Consider the following 14,696-nt stretch of genomic DNA (forward strand, 5'->3'; position numbering starts at 1 on the left):
TGGCATAGGTAGGTGACCCCCAGAGATGCCCCCAGCAAAGCATGTCCATTGGGTTTTCTCTGACCCGCTGCTGTGGCAGAGGATCCCTGCTCCAGCAGTCCCTCAGTCTGGTCAGACCAAGTGCCCGCTGAATGGTGGCTGTGCTGGAGTTGGAATGGCCCAGGACTCCCCCAAAGATACACACTTAATTACCAGTTTCCTGTTAAGATTAGAGTGGTGCCTCATCCCACCTGGCCCTGGGGGATGCTCTTAGAAGAGCATCCAAAGCTGAGCTACACCAGGACTTGGAGTGGAAGTGACAGTGCCCTAGGCAAACCAAGGCGAGCTTATTTTCCACACGTGTTCACATTTTTAAATGCGATTCGGGTTTGCTCTGCCTTGACCTCTCCCCCTCCCCCGCCACTCTTCCCTGCATGAAGTGCGCTGTTTCCCCCTTAACCCTGACACCTCTTACTGTCCTTACGACTTAGGTGGCACACGTGGCCTTGTATTGCTGATTATCCGTACTGTCCTTTCCCCGGCTTGATCAAACCTTCAGTGAGAATGCACCTTTACTTAAGATTTCTTTGCGTATATCTCCCATATATCTAACATGGCATTTTAATAAATAGGAAATGTATATGTATATTACAGTAAATATATATATTTATTATTAAAAACTCCACCCCCCTGGACTTACTCTGTCCTTGTTTCTGATGGTTCAGGGTACCTTAAAACATTTGGGGTTTTTTGAAGGAAAATGAAACAAAATGCATGGGAAAGATTTATGTATTTACTTGGGGGAGGGGGAAATTAAACTTCTCATAATAGTTTTTAAATTAAATTTCATACTCGTCCAAATTCTTTCCTTCTCCACCCCTTCCTCTGATATTCCCTCACTCATTAAAGCACAGGATTTTGATGGTATTCACAGGGAAGCTCATTTACTGGAATAAAGAAGTTCTTTAAGTTTTAGATTTTGGAACCTTACCAGTGGGTCTGAGCCTGGGTTTCAGATTTTACTGGCATTTTGTTGGCAGAGCAGGCTTTGCAGCCCGTCCTTATTTGAGCATGTTTCCTGACACCTTCAGCGGTATGGTCCTATGTTTTTTAGATTAAAAAAAAAAAAAAAGTTTAAATAGAAAAGAATATATAAACATATAAAGAAGATTGATTCTAAAACATCCAGCAAAATAAAAGGGCAGTAAAAACTCTCAAAAATTAACAAATGGGAAGCACTTTCTTTTTAAAGAGGCAGGACGAAGACAAAGCTACGAGGAGAGAAATGTTTCAGGAAACCCCAGGAAAAGCTGCCTTTTCCTCTGTGCTCATTCTCCTCTCCACTCACAAGTGTCCTGTTGAAATAGGGTTGAGAATACTGTACTTCCACTGCACTGGGCACATGGTGGGTGCCTGAGGTCATCCAACTGAGGTGAAGGGAAAGCTTATGGAGGCGAGGGCAGGGCGACAGACCCTACATGTGGGGTGTCTCCAGAGACTGGCCACAGAGGGAATCCTTTGCCACCCCTGGTTCTGAAGGGGCAAGGGAGGAAATAGTATTTCCCAGAGCCCCCTGGAGGATCTGTGAGAGCAGAAAACAAGGCCCAATGTTGGGAGAGAGAGAGTGATTCTCTGAGACCCAGAGCTAGTGTCCTACTTAATTGGGGAAATCCTAAGAGCATTTCCCGAAGGCTGGGAGCAAGGGCAGGATACTCAGCTTCTGTTTAACACCATCCTAGAACTATTAGCCCATTCAGATAGATAAGAAAAGTCCATTAGAGGCATACAAATTGAGAAAGAAGTAAAACTATCTCTATTTGCAGTTGATGTGATGGCACACCTGGGAAATCTTAGAGAATCAAAGGTAAAACTAACTGAAACAATAGTGGAATTCAGTAAGGGAGCTGGGTATAAAATGTTCTGCTCGCAGGGAGCCCAACCAGAAGCCGGCCTCAGGGGGTCAACAGAGTTGGGCAGAAAATGGGATTGGGGAGGGAGGATTGGAAAACAACCATCTGAAGGAAAATCTGTTCTAGAATTGGATTCTGAACAGGTTTAGTTCATGAGGGCCGTAAACCCAGCATGTCATGGAGCAAAGCCCCGCATTAAAGAAAGAGGCCCCTTGTCCCACTGAGTGACGATTTCAGCTGGTGCTAAGCTTCCTGGTAGAGCAAGCTCGGGCATGTTGCTTGATCTCTGCCGGGTGGGGCGCAGGGAAGCCACTGGAGAGACGTCTGAGCCTGAGAGGGAAAGAGGAAGGCTGATATCTAGGGTAGCAAGGTGGTGAAAGAAGCAATGGTTTGGGGGCCAGCTGGTAGGGGTAGGGAATTATTCCTCATAATTACCCTTGAAATGGCAATGGTATTGGGGTGGAAAAACAGGGCCCAGTAAGTGGCAGGGTGGAGCTTCCCTTTCTAGAGGAAGAAATTCATTACCTTCACAATGCTTTGTCTGCCCAGATGTTTCAGCAGCCACTTGGCTCTGTAGGTAGGGAAACTGCTTATTATAGTATTGATATTTTATGTAAAATTGGTTAGGGACGACCAGCATATTTGAAACTGAATGTGTGTAGAGCAGGGAAAATACCTCTTCAGACATGCAAGGCAGAGGTAATTAATAAACTTTGGGACAAGTGTGGTGGTATTTAATTTTTAAAAGTTTTGGTCAACTCTATTTCCATTCTTATAAAAGTAAGGACCCCATTTCGTCTTACTCTGAATATAAATTTTCATAAGTTTTCAGAAAAAAGTATACTTGAACAAATGTAAGACACTCCTTGCTCATAGATAGGACAACTCAACACCACAAAGATGTCAGTTCTCTCCAAGATAATTTATAAATTATGCACTTTTACTAAAAATACTTTATGTTTTTGGGTTTTTTTTTTTTTTTGGTTTGTTTCTTTTAAATGCAGGCAGACAAGTAGATGCTAAAATTCATTTGAAAAAAATATATATATGCAAGAAAACAATGAAAAAAAATATCCAGGAAACAATGAAAAAGAAAAGCCATGAGGGGGCCCTAGGCTTGATAGATTTTAAACACACTACAAAGCCTCTGTAATTAAAACGGTGCTTTACTGGCACATGAATAAATGGAGAGAGCAGCAGAAAGGAATAGGAAGTACAGAAATAGACCCAAGTACGTACAGAAATTTAGTATATAATAAAGGTGGCATCTCAGGTTCCTAGGGCAAAGGTATAATTTTTAACAAATGGTCCTGGGACAGTTTGAGAGACATTTGGGAGAAAAAGATAACATCAGTTCCATACCTTTCACCATATACAAAAATAAGCTCCAAACGGATCAGAGTTCTAAATTTAAAAAGTGAAGCCCTTTAAGTACTAGAAATAAGTGAATGAGTTCCTGCATAACTTGGGTATAGGGAAAGGCTCTGAAGACACAAAAACAAGAGGCAGTAAAAGAAAAAAATCGATACATTTGACTATTTAAAAAGAAAAAGTAAATTGTGGTATGATAAAAACCACCATCAATAAAGTCAAAAGACAGTTAACTTGGAGAAAATATTGGCACAGATAAAGCATTAATATTTCCTAATATATTAGAAACTCTTAAAAATAGGCAAAAGACACAAACAGGTAATTCACTATACGTGTGTGTGTGTGTGTGTGTAAGTGTAATGAAAACTGCACATACAAGAGAAATGCAGATTACAACTACAGTGAAATACCACTCTTACATATCAGATTGGCAAAAACTAAAAAGTGTGATATCACACTCTATGGTAGTATCTCATGAAGTTAAATATGCAGTTACTTATCCTCTGACCCAGAATCGCACTTCTAGGAATTTACCATGAAGATACATTGCCAACAGTACAAAAATACGTGTGAACAAGGGTATACATTATACATACTGTCATTTTTGGACACCACCTAAATGCACATAGGAGAGTGGTTGAATAAACTATGCTCCACCCATCAATGCGACACTATGCAGCAGCTTTAGAGAAGAACAAGGAACAGCTCTGTGAATGTCTAAACAGTGTTTTCAGGTTATATGAAATGAAAAAACCCAGAAGACAGTAGAATACAAAATGGTAACTTTCTGTAAAGAAGCAAGAGAAACGAGAAAATATGCAAGTATCTATGCATTTGTTCAGAAAGAAACACAGGAAGAATAAACCAGAAAGTAGTGAGATTAGTTCAATTGTTAATTATAGAAAAGAGTTTGATGGGGAGACTTAGATAGAAGGGATAAGTGGGGGGAAATGTGACACTTCTCAGAGTTTACTTTTCTGTACAGTTTTGTTTTTAATAAATTTATTTATTTTTGGCTGCGTTGGGTCTTCCTTGCTGCGTGTGGGCTTTTCTCTAGTTGCGGCGAGCAGGGGATACTTTTTGTTGCGGTGCGTGGTCATCTCATTGTGGTGGCTTCTCTTGTTGTGGAGCCCTGGCTCTAGGCACATGGGCTTCAGTAGTTGTGGCGCACGGACTCAGTAGCTGTGGCTCGCAGGCTCTAGAGTGCAGGCTCAGTAGTTGTGGTGCACAGGCTTAGTTGTTCCACGGCATGTGGGATCTTTGCGGACCAGGGATTGAACCCGTGTCCCTGCATTGGCAGGCGGATTCTTTTTCTTTTAAAGATTTTCAAAGTCTTCATTGAATTTATTACAATATTGCTTCTGTTTTATTTTTTGGCCGTGAGGCATGTGGGATCTTAGCTACCCGGCCAGGGATTGAACCTGCACTGCCTGCATTGGAAGGCGAAGACTTAACCACTAGACTGCCAGGGAAGTCCTGGCAGGCGGATTCTTAACCACTCTGTCATTGGGAAGTCCCTCTGTACAGTTTTGACTCTTGGAACCAAGTTAAAGATTAAAGAAACAAGGAGGGAGGGGAGCACGACCCTATAATGGAATACGGAAGTACAGTTAAACCTCACCTTATTTCAGAAGACTAACATAACCACACTCAGGTAAGAGAGAAAGAACAAACCCTAAAAACTTTAAAACACAATATTTGACTATATAGCCTTAGGCTAAAGACACAAAAAAACTATAGATAAATATTGAACCCTAGTTAGTAAGTTTGTTTTTCACAGTAGCATGGGTCAGCAATGTGAAACCACTTTTTGCATGTTAGAGTATTGAGCAAATAAGTCAATATGTTTGAGATAATGAGAGCCAGACCTCATTATTGGAGAAGGAAGTTACAAATATAAAAAGGGGGAGAATAAAGTGGACCTAGTGCTGTTGGATTGGAACTGGGAGTTTTCTGTGAATTCATGGTTTTTAAGATGGATGGATGGATGGATGGATAGATGGAAAGAAGGAAGGAAACACACATACTTTATTGTTCTTTCCTAACACCCAGATTTGTTTTTTAAATACCATTCTCCAGTAAAAGGAACCAGAGCTCCTTGGAGAAAAGGCCAATTCCAGGGGCTGGTTCTGAGAAAGTTCAAGATGGTTGTGGAACCTCTTCTTAGGCCAAAAAAGTAAGGAAGTGCTGAAAGATGACAGGCACTTGTCAGTAGGAGACAGACACCAGCTTGAAGGAGCTTCTACTTGCCAAATCTGGCATAATATGAGCATCAGAATAAATAATGATAGGAAATTAAATATTCTCTTGGGTAAATAAGGCTCCACAAGTCCATTCTGCTGTAAAGAAAGGAAGAAAGAAAAGTAAGTGCGGGGAGAAGAAAAGGCTCTCCCTTATAGTAGCATCCCAACAAGTACACATGGAAGAAATGATGGAATCAGAAAAACCACTCTTCAGCAACCATCAAATAAATAATTCAATGATTCAAGTAAAATCCTCCACAGATGCTAACACTAGTAGATGAAATTTCATGAGGAACATGATATATATTTTATCTCCCCAGAAGTACTTAATTAACTACAGTGGAAAAACAATAACTTTACAGTGGAAAAGCTAGCACACACCACCCTACCCAAGTGGCTCAAAGTTAACTCACCAATACTGGGACAAGGCAACACTGTGTGCTTCCTGATACCATGCACTGAGAAGGATACACTCTCACTAATGTGTGTTTCTGCCAAAATGCTAATTTGAGTCTAATCATGAGATTTCAGATCATCTAAATTGAAGGACAGGGACTTCCCTGGTGGTCCAGTGGCCAAGACTCCACGCTCCCAATGCAGTGGGCACGGGTTCAATCCCTGGTTGGGGAACTAGATCCCCCATGTCACAACTAAGAAGTCCGCATGCTGCAACTAAAAAAAAAGATCCCACGTGCCGCAACTAAGACCCGGCACAGCCAAAATAAATAAATACATAAATATTAAACAATAAATAAATACATAAATAAATTGAAGGACATTTCATAAAATAACTGCCTCCACTCTTCAATAAATGTCTAGGTCATGAAAGACAAAATGAAGAACAGAACCAGATTAAAGAGACTAAGGAGACATGGCAACTAAATGCAACACATGGTCCTGGATTAGATCCTCAACCAGAAGGCAGATTGTGTGTTACTGTGAAGGGCCTTGTTGGGACAATGGATGAAACTTGACCAAATTCCGTGGATTAGATCATGCGCTGGCAAACTATGGCCTGCTACCAGTTTTTGTACCACCTAAGCACGCAGAATTTTGTTTTTACATTTTTAAATGGTTGGAAAAAGTTTTTTTAAAGTAAAATGTCTATGACATCTTGGGAAAGGCAAAACTATAGAGACAGTAAAAAGATCAGTGGCTGCCAGGGGTGAGGGGAGGAAAAGAAGGATGAATAGGTAGAGCACAGGGGATTTTTTACGGCAGTGAAACTATTTTATATGATACTGTAGTGGTGGATAGATGTCATTATACATTTGTCCAAAAAACCATGAAACTGTACAATACAAAGAGTGAATCCTACTATTAAACTATGGACTTTAGTTAATAACAATGTATTAATATACAATTATATCAGTTACAGCAAATGTACCACACTAATATAAGATGTTAATTATAGGGAAACTGGGATGGGGTGGGCGTTGAGGGAGTATATGGGAACCCTGTACATTCTGCTCGGGTTTTCCTTTTCTGGTTTTTTTTTTTTTTTTTTTGCTGTACGCGGGCCTATCACCGCCGTGGCCTCTCCCATCGCGGAGCACAGACTCCGAACGAGCAGGCTCAGCGGCCATGGCTCACGGACCCAGCCGCTCCGCGGCACGCGGGATCCTCCCGGACCGGGGCACGAACCCGTGTCCCTCGCATCGGCAGGCAGACTCCCAACCACTGCACCACCAGGGAAGCCCCCTTTTCTGGTTTTTTTGGGGGGGCTGTTTGTTTTGGCCACGCTGCACGGCATGGGCGAACTTAGTTCCCCGACAGGACTCGAACCATGGCCCCCTGCAGTGGAAGCATGGAGTCCTAACCACTGGACTGCCAGGGAATTCCCTGCTCAGTTTTTCTATAAACCTAAAGCCACTCAAAAAAGAAAGTCTGTTAATTAAAATAAATTCTGTATTGTGACACATGAGCATTACATGAAATTCAAATTTCTGTGTCTATAAAGTTTTGTTGAAATGCAGCCAGATTTATTTATTTACATATTGTCTACAGTTGCTTTTTTGCTCAGACAGCAGGGTTGACTAGTTGCAACAGAAACCATAGGGCTCACAAAAGACTAAAATATTTACTATCTGGCCTTTACGGAAAAAGTTTGCTGACCCCCAGATTAGATAGCCGTGTTGTATCAATGGTAAGTTCCTGATTTTGATAATTGTACTCTGATTATGTAAAATAATACCCTTAAGTTTTAGGAAAGACACACTGAAGTATATAGGGATAAAGAGACATTATGACTGCAGCTTACTCTCACATGGTTCAGAAAAAAGAATTATGGACAGGCAGACAGATACGGAGAAGCCCATTTGGTAAAAAGTTAACAGTTGGGGAATCTGGGTGCTGGGTGAAGGGCATGTAGGAATTCTTTATACTATATCCCTGCAAATTTTCTGTAAGTCTGATATTATTTCAAAGTAAAAGGTTAAAAACAAAATGAAAAACAAAATATCATCAGTCTTAGACCCAACCAGACCTTGACTTGATTTCCTGATTTGCTGACTCAGTGGCCTATTTATAGAAGTGGTTTTGCCTTTCCAAGCCTGTGTCCTCATCTGACTTGTAAAGCTTAGATGAGATAATGCATGTAAAGTGCAGAAAATCGGCATTGATTCCAGGTGACCGAGTTGAAACATCTACAGTGCCTTCAGGAAAATGATTCCCAGATGTCTGCTTGGAGACAGACATGGTCAAGATGAGCCAGTGTCCATCTTCTGAAGTGGCAGCTGCATTTCAAAACAGAAGGCCCTCTGTTGGGGTAAATGAGCCATGGTGATGGCTCCATGGTGGAGCCCCTCCACACCCGGTTGAAGATGATGGACTCTGAGAAGTGGGTTGAGAAGATCCTGTGATCTGGGGACTCCTGGTGGAGGGGTTAGACATGACCTGAGTTCCCATTTTTGGTGGCAAGTTTAACTATGCCGAGGATCTAGGGTCAGGACTGTCTTGCAGGCTTGGCCTCAGAGGTAGCTGTGGGTGCCATAGTTCAGTCTACACAAGTTTAGCTGTGAGTCCTGCCAACAGCACTGGCCTAAGGTAGGAGGAGACGCTCAGACATCCAGTACTTATGGTGCAGCGTCAGGGGTAAGAAACAATGGTTTGTGTTCATCTTGAATAATACAGACCAACATCAACAAATGCTTGATGTACTAGCAAGGTGCCTCATTCTGGAAGCTGAACCCACAGGACTCCCTCCCTGTGAGCAGTTAAATGATTTAGCAGTGGTGTAGATGCTGTTCTGTATGATGTTGGAAATGGGGAAGATTAGATGAAAATCTATGAATGATTGGTATGCTAGGAGATATGGAAATCTAACAGAGCATCTGACCCACAGACATCCTTCAGCAGAAATACGGGTGGGGCCTCTGCTTCTGGGGAACACCCAGGGGAAGGGGGTGATGGTTCTACTCTCGAGCAGTCCAAATTCCCACTTTGCCTCTGACTGAAATGCACATCCTCTTATACAGAAAACACAAAGGAATGTGATCTAAAGCTTACTTATCTGACAGCATTCCAAAAAGGTGGATTGATGACAGGTCACTGTAGTTCTAAGTGTCCAATCCAGAAGATAATGGAAGAATATATTTAGTGAAACTGTTGTGCTGCTGTGTATAAGTGACCAAAGGTATTTGTAAGCAACAACCTAAATAATGTGTTATTTTTAAAAAGCCAGATAGCTAGTTCAACCATCGCTTTATAGCTTTGCTGAGTGGGTTCAGAGACCCTAGAACTGGAAGTGAGGATTCTGCAACCCAGTTGTGTTCATCTAAGAGCTTTTTAGTCCAGGTTCCGATCACGTTAGTGTGTGTGTAGGTAAGAGAGATGGGGGAGGCGGGCGAGAGGTACAGAGAAGAGGCGTTTCCTCTAGAATTTGTGAAGGGTCCCGAAACATACACTTTCCACCACTGTTCTCCCCATCTTCTCTCTGACCATCCTTTTTATCTCCAAGAAGAGGAAATTGAAGGCCTTCTGGGATCTACACAACAAAGAGCAAGTGATACATTTAAGCCCCTACCCTGTGTCAAAGCATCTTGTGTATTCCTTCACGCTCAATCTTTCGGAGAGCGAGACCATTTCCTAGGTGACTGAAGAGGGGGAGAGACATGCCCCTTACTCAGTGTTAGCTCATATCAACAACGGGGTTTGAATTCAGATCTGTCCCATTTCCTGTCTGAGTCATCTCCACCGCAATGTTTCTCAAGTTCCTCTGGAACCTTTCCTTTCCTGCCAGGAGCAATCTCAGCTTTGCCCCCCCACATGGCTAGCTCTCTGTTCAGAAGTCACTGGTCGGGGTCCAGCACCTTCCACCCTAGACCACAGCCCCATGCATGGCGGAGCCCTCCCACCCTCCTTGCTCCAGTCTGCGTGTTCTTGGGAGCAGAAAACACTACTCATTTACTTTCAAAAAACAATCCTGTGCATTCTTGAATAGAAGGCAACTGTTTAAAAAATTGATTGTACTGTTAGAGTAAGACTCTTTAAAAAATAAAATATCTTTATATTTTAGCTTGTTAACTTTTTAAAAACTGATGCCCACATATAATAGTTGGTGTTCACAATCTAATACATTTGAAAGAAATCGTTTTTGAAATGAAGTTTAACACAGTTTCCTTTGAACTACACAGAAGTAAATACAGTTATGAATAGTGAGAGTTCATCTTCCAGTAAAGGGTTTCAAAATCAGAAATAAGTTGTTAGCCATCAGTGTGTGACTGCCTGGGTCCTGTTCTCCTTCCACCTCATCCCTACCCCCCGTATTGGGTCTTTTTTTCACATAGAAAACATGGAGGGGTGGGGGATTCTCTGAGAATGTCTTTCTGAAGGCGTGGGAGAGGGAGAGTCTCAACTGAGAAGACTGGGGGCAGAAGACAGGGCACAGCACAGGCACCAGTGTGAGTTGATGAAGCTCCTCAGGGCTCCCAGGGTGGAGACCCCCAAGGATGCTGGCAGCCTTCTGCATGCCATCTCCCCAGCTCTGAGGGAGCCTGTGCATGGACGGTAACTGGACTCAGCCTGCCACCTCACACAAGCCACATGCTCCACCAGGGAATGAGTGTGAGGGACAGGCATCGCCATTCGTGCATTACAGGAGGATTCGTACAGTGAGCCTGGTAACGCTCGGACAGTGGGCTGCTCTTGCGTTGCAGATCTGCGATCTCTCAGAAAGGAGGAGGTTGTTCACCAGCTAGTGAGCTGTAGGTTAAAGAAAAGTTGGATTTTAATAAATCTTTTCTTTAATAGCATTTTTCCTGATTTTAAAATGAATGCACTTCAAATATAGAAATAGTGGAAAATTCAGAAAAGTGTAAAGAAAATAAACACTTGAAATCTTACCACCCAGAGATTCCTTAGAATAGCATAATGAAGAAATTTAAATCATCATATAATTCTGCTTCCACTTTCTGGAGATAACCACTGTTAATAGGTGTCCTGTGTTCTTCTATGTATGCACATAGGAATACATATAGTTTACATAGATGGGATCATACCATGATGCTATTTTTAAGCCTTTTTTATTATCAACATAATAAAAATGTGTCCATAACTAAATATCTACATTATTTTAAGAGTTCCAAAATAAGCAATTTTTCCAGTCATCAGGAACTTTTTTTGTAAAATATATCGTGTGTGTGTGTAGTATTTTTTAAGGGGAAAAAGTATAGAAGAACATCCATGTCTAAGGAGAAGAAGGACTTCTTTGGATGACTTTTCTGCTTTGTAGTTTGCTGTATTTTTCCAATAATTACACTCCTTAAAGTAACCACAGCTAATATTTTGGTATATTTCCTAACAATTTTTAAAAGTATATTTTAAAGCATCATTGGAATCATGCTGTATATAGGATTTTCTACCCTCTTGAAGTCATCTAGTGGTGTTCAATGGACATTTGCCTGTATCACTGATGGCTATATGATGTTTTTTCATGTGGGGATGCTATGATTTTTTTTTCTTTCCTCTGTCTTGGACAGTTTGTACTATTTATGATTTTTTTCACTGTGTAATGCTGTGATGAATAGTTGTGTCCCTGAATTATTTTGTTTCCCTGTCTGAATACTCCTTAGAATTCAATCTTAGGAGTATAGTCACTGAGTCAGAAGGTGTAAAACGTTTAAGGCTCCCATTGCATATGAACAGACTGGCTTTAAGAGTTTCTGCTCATTAATTACTTGTCAAATAAGGTCTTGCTCATTGGTTATAATAAAATGTGTGCTGAAGGTGACTGTTATTATCTTATTTTTAAAGCAGATCTTTCAGTCCTATTCATTGAAATGTTTACAAATATTATATTTAAACATAAAAACCATGCTTCTTTCCCCCAAAATTTTCAAAAGTATTTTAAAATTAAAGGTAAGCAGTCATCTTAAAGAAAGTTTAAAAAAATAAAGAAAAAAATCATCCTAATGTAGCCACAGTTATTGTTTTGTCAAATTTCCTTCCTCCCTTTTTCTGTGAATTTTACACATTTGGGATAAAAGTATATGTAGTTTTCGTATCCTCCTTTTTAAATTGAACATTCTATTGAAAGCATTTCTTCCGTGTTGCTACGTAGTCTTCATAACTATCATTTTTAATGGTTACAAATTATTCCACTGACCTCATGTAATGTAATTTACGTAACCATTTCCCTACTGAACTCTTATGTAATTTCCAGTTTTTTACTTTTATAACACAGTGGTGAATGTGGGCTATTTCCTTAGGTTTGAATCCTCAAAGTGGATTGACTGGGTCTGAATTTAAACTTTTGTTCATTCAGAATTTTTACTAACTCATAGTGGCCTGTCTTCTTGGTTAGTTTTTTTTAAAAAATAAGTTTATTTATTTATTTATTTATTTTTGGGCTGCACTGAGTCTTTCTTGCTGTGCGCGGGCTTTCTCTAGTTGCGGCGAGCAGGGGCTACTCTTCCTTACAGTGCACGGGCTTCTTATTGTGGTGGCTTCTCTTGTTGCGGAGCACGGGCTCTAGGCGCACGGGCTTCAGTAGTTGTGGCACATGGGCTCAGTAGTTGTGGCTCGCGGGCTCTAGAGCGCAGGCTCAGTGGTTGTGGCGCACAGGCTTAGTTGCTCCACGGCATGTGGGATCTACCCAGACCAGGGCTTGAACCTGTGTGCCCTGCATTGGAAGGCGGATTCTTAACCACTGCACCTCCAGGGAAGTCCCTTGGTTAGTTTTAATTATTGAATCTTAATTCCAACAACAACGTGAAATTCAGGACGTTCCGGTTGGCAGGGAACCCAGTAGGAACTGTGATGTCCTTAGTAACAAAGTGGTCAGGACGCTGTCCTGTTTGCCAGGTGAGCCTTGGGAGCTCTGGATGTTTCAGACCAAAGGGAAGTGTACAAAAACAGAGCACTTTCCTCGCGTGCCCTGTTGGTATACAGTGCATGCCCTCTGCTGCCACTCACAGAAACCATTTATTAAGCAGCCTTTGCCAACAAGGAAAAAAAGCACAGAGGCAGGGAGGTAGTCATTATGTAACCCCCTCCTTTTTTTTTTTATTCTTTTTTCCCCCTCCTTTTTCTATTTCCTTTTGTGAGAATGACATCAACTCGGGATGGAAATGCATTTATGGTGTCTCCTTTCTGCTGAAGTAACCTAGAGACTTCATCTTCAGAGATGCAAAATTGAGATTTTGCAAACGTTCATAAATACTTCTTTGTTGACCGTGAGCCGTGTGGTTTGGCCCCCAGAGTTATCTTAGATAGCACAAATAAATCTGGCGGCCTCCACTGGCCTCAAACTAAGCATTACACCACCCCCAGTCCCCCGCCCCCCGCATTGTCTCCCTCCTCGCAGAATTTCCTCTTGGCCTTCAGCAGCACAAGCTCAGTCTTCTCATCAATTGCCCTGTTAACTGCTGCCAGCGCTCCAGCAGTTTAGTGCATATGTTCCCTTCATCATTTCTCTTTGTTCTAGAAAAGGCTGTGCTTGGTTTCTGAACCTCCCCGCCTCCCCTCGCCTAATTCCACCATCACCACCGCTTCCTAGAGACATGACCTTCTACTGTCTACATGTTCATTTACAGAACATCCTAGATGGAGAGAGCCTTCACAATCTGCTCACACGTGCAGAATCATCCCCCGCGCCCCGTCCCACAGAAAAATGTGTTAGACGTCCTCGCCCCAGAGCTCGCGCCGTAGGAGCCCAGGTGAAGGGCTGCTGGGTCTCTCTGGGAAGCAAGAGGCTCCTGGGAGACAACGTTACCTCCCTGCGCAGATAAAGATTCCTTCTTAGGGTTTTCGGCCGCTCCAACGCAAGAAAAGGACGCTTTATTCTTGGAGCCCAACGGTGTATAGGCAGAGTCGATCTCAATGGGTTATTCATGGTGTCCAAGAGAAATACTTCTAGAGCTGTATTTCATGTGAGATGGAAGTGGGCTTGGCACCCAGAGAGGGGGGCTGGCTGCTCGCTGGGAATGCCCCGTGGCTGTCAGACCAGCCCAGCCCCTGCCTGATGCGGCCAGGCTCTTAGCAAGTCAAGGGGGCTTCTGGCTCCTCCCCACCGGGCCTGCCTGCGCCCTGCGAGGCTCTGCCAGCCCGCGTGCGTGCGCAGAGACCCCCTGGTTGTTTTGGCCTTTAAGTATTTTCTGTCTCTTACCATGTGTAAAGTTCCACCCCATTCCCTGAGCCGGGAGGAGAGGATGAAGGGCTATCAGAGCGTGGTCCCTCTCCTCAGCGCGGGGGTGCTGTGGAAACCCTGGAATCGTTCGTGGAAACTTTCTTTGTGCAAAATACCACCTCGCTGTCATTCCTGCCCTTGCCACTTCACTCCCCCAGAAAAGTATTTCAAAGAGGCCTCTGCAGCGGCACTGACCGTGGACAAACCTGATGTTTCGCTTTGTCTGATAAACCCGACGGTGAACTGTGCCTGCTCAGTACCTGGTCAGCAACTCCTGGGAAGGCACAGGAAAACCTTCCTAACGTGGAGTTAAATGTGTAGAATGGACCTGGGAGGAAATTCTCAGAGTGAGGGATTGTTTCCCCTTTCCTTTTCTGGGGAAAAAGAGAAAAGAAAAAAAAGTTAATGTCAACTCCTTTGGTGGAGATATAGTGCGCTTTTCTAACTATCCCCCAAAGGGAAGTTTGTATTCTTTTAAATAAAACCATTTTAAAAGGAGAACTGAAGCCTAAAAGGATCCAAGGTTCTCCTGAGTTCTCAGAAGGTGTAGATTTATTTACTATAGTT

General features: G+C 42.5%; 1 protein-coding gene across 1 annotated transcript in view; it reads left to right on the plus strand.

Annotated features, from left to right (window-relative positions):
- HLCS (holocarboxylase synthetase) overlaps nucleotides 1-14,696 on the plus strand; it is a 197,850-nt gene that overhangs the window by 167,392 nt on the left and 15,762 nt on the right. The window lies entirely within an intron of this gene.

This window comes from Globicephala melas, chromosome 4 (assembly GCF_963455315.2).
Source record: "Globicephala melas chromosome 4, mGloMel1.2, whole genome shotgun sequence".
NCBI classification, from domain to species: Eukaryota; Metazoa; Chordata; class Mammalia; order Artiodactyla; family Delphinidae; genus Globicephala; species Globicephala melas.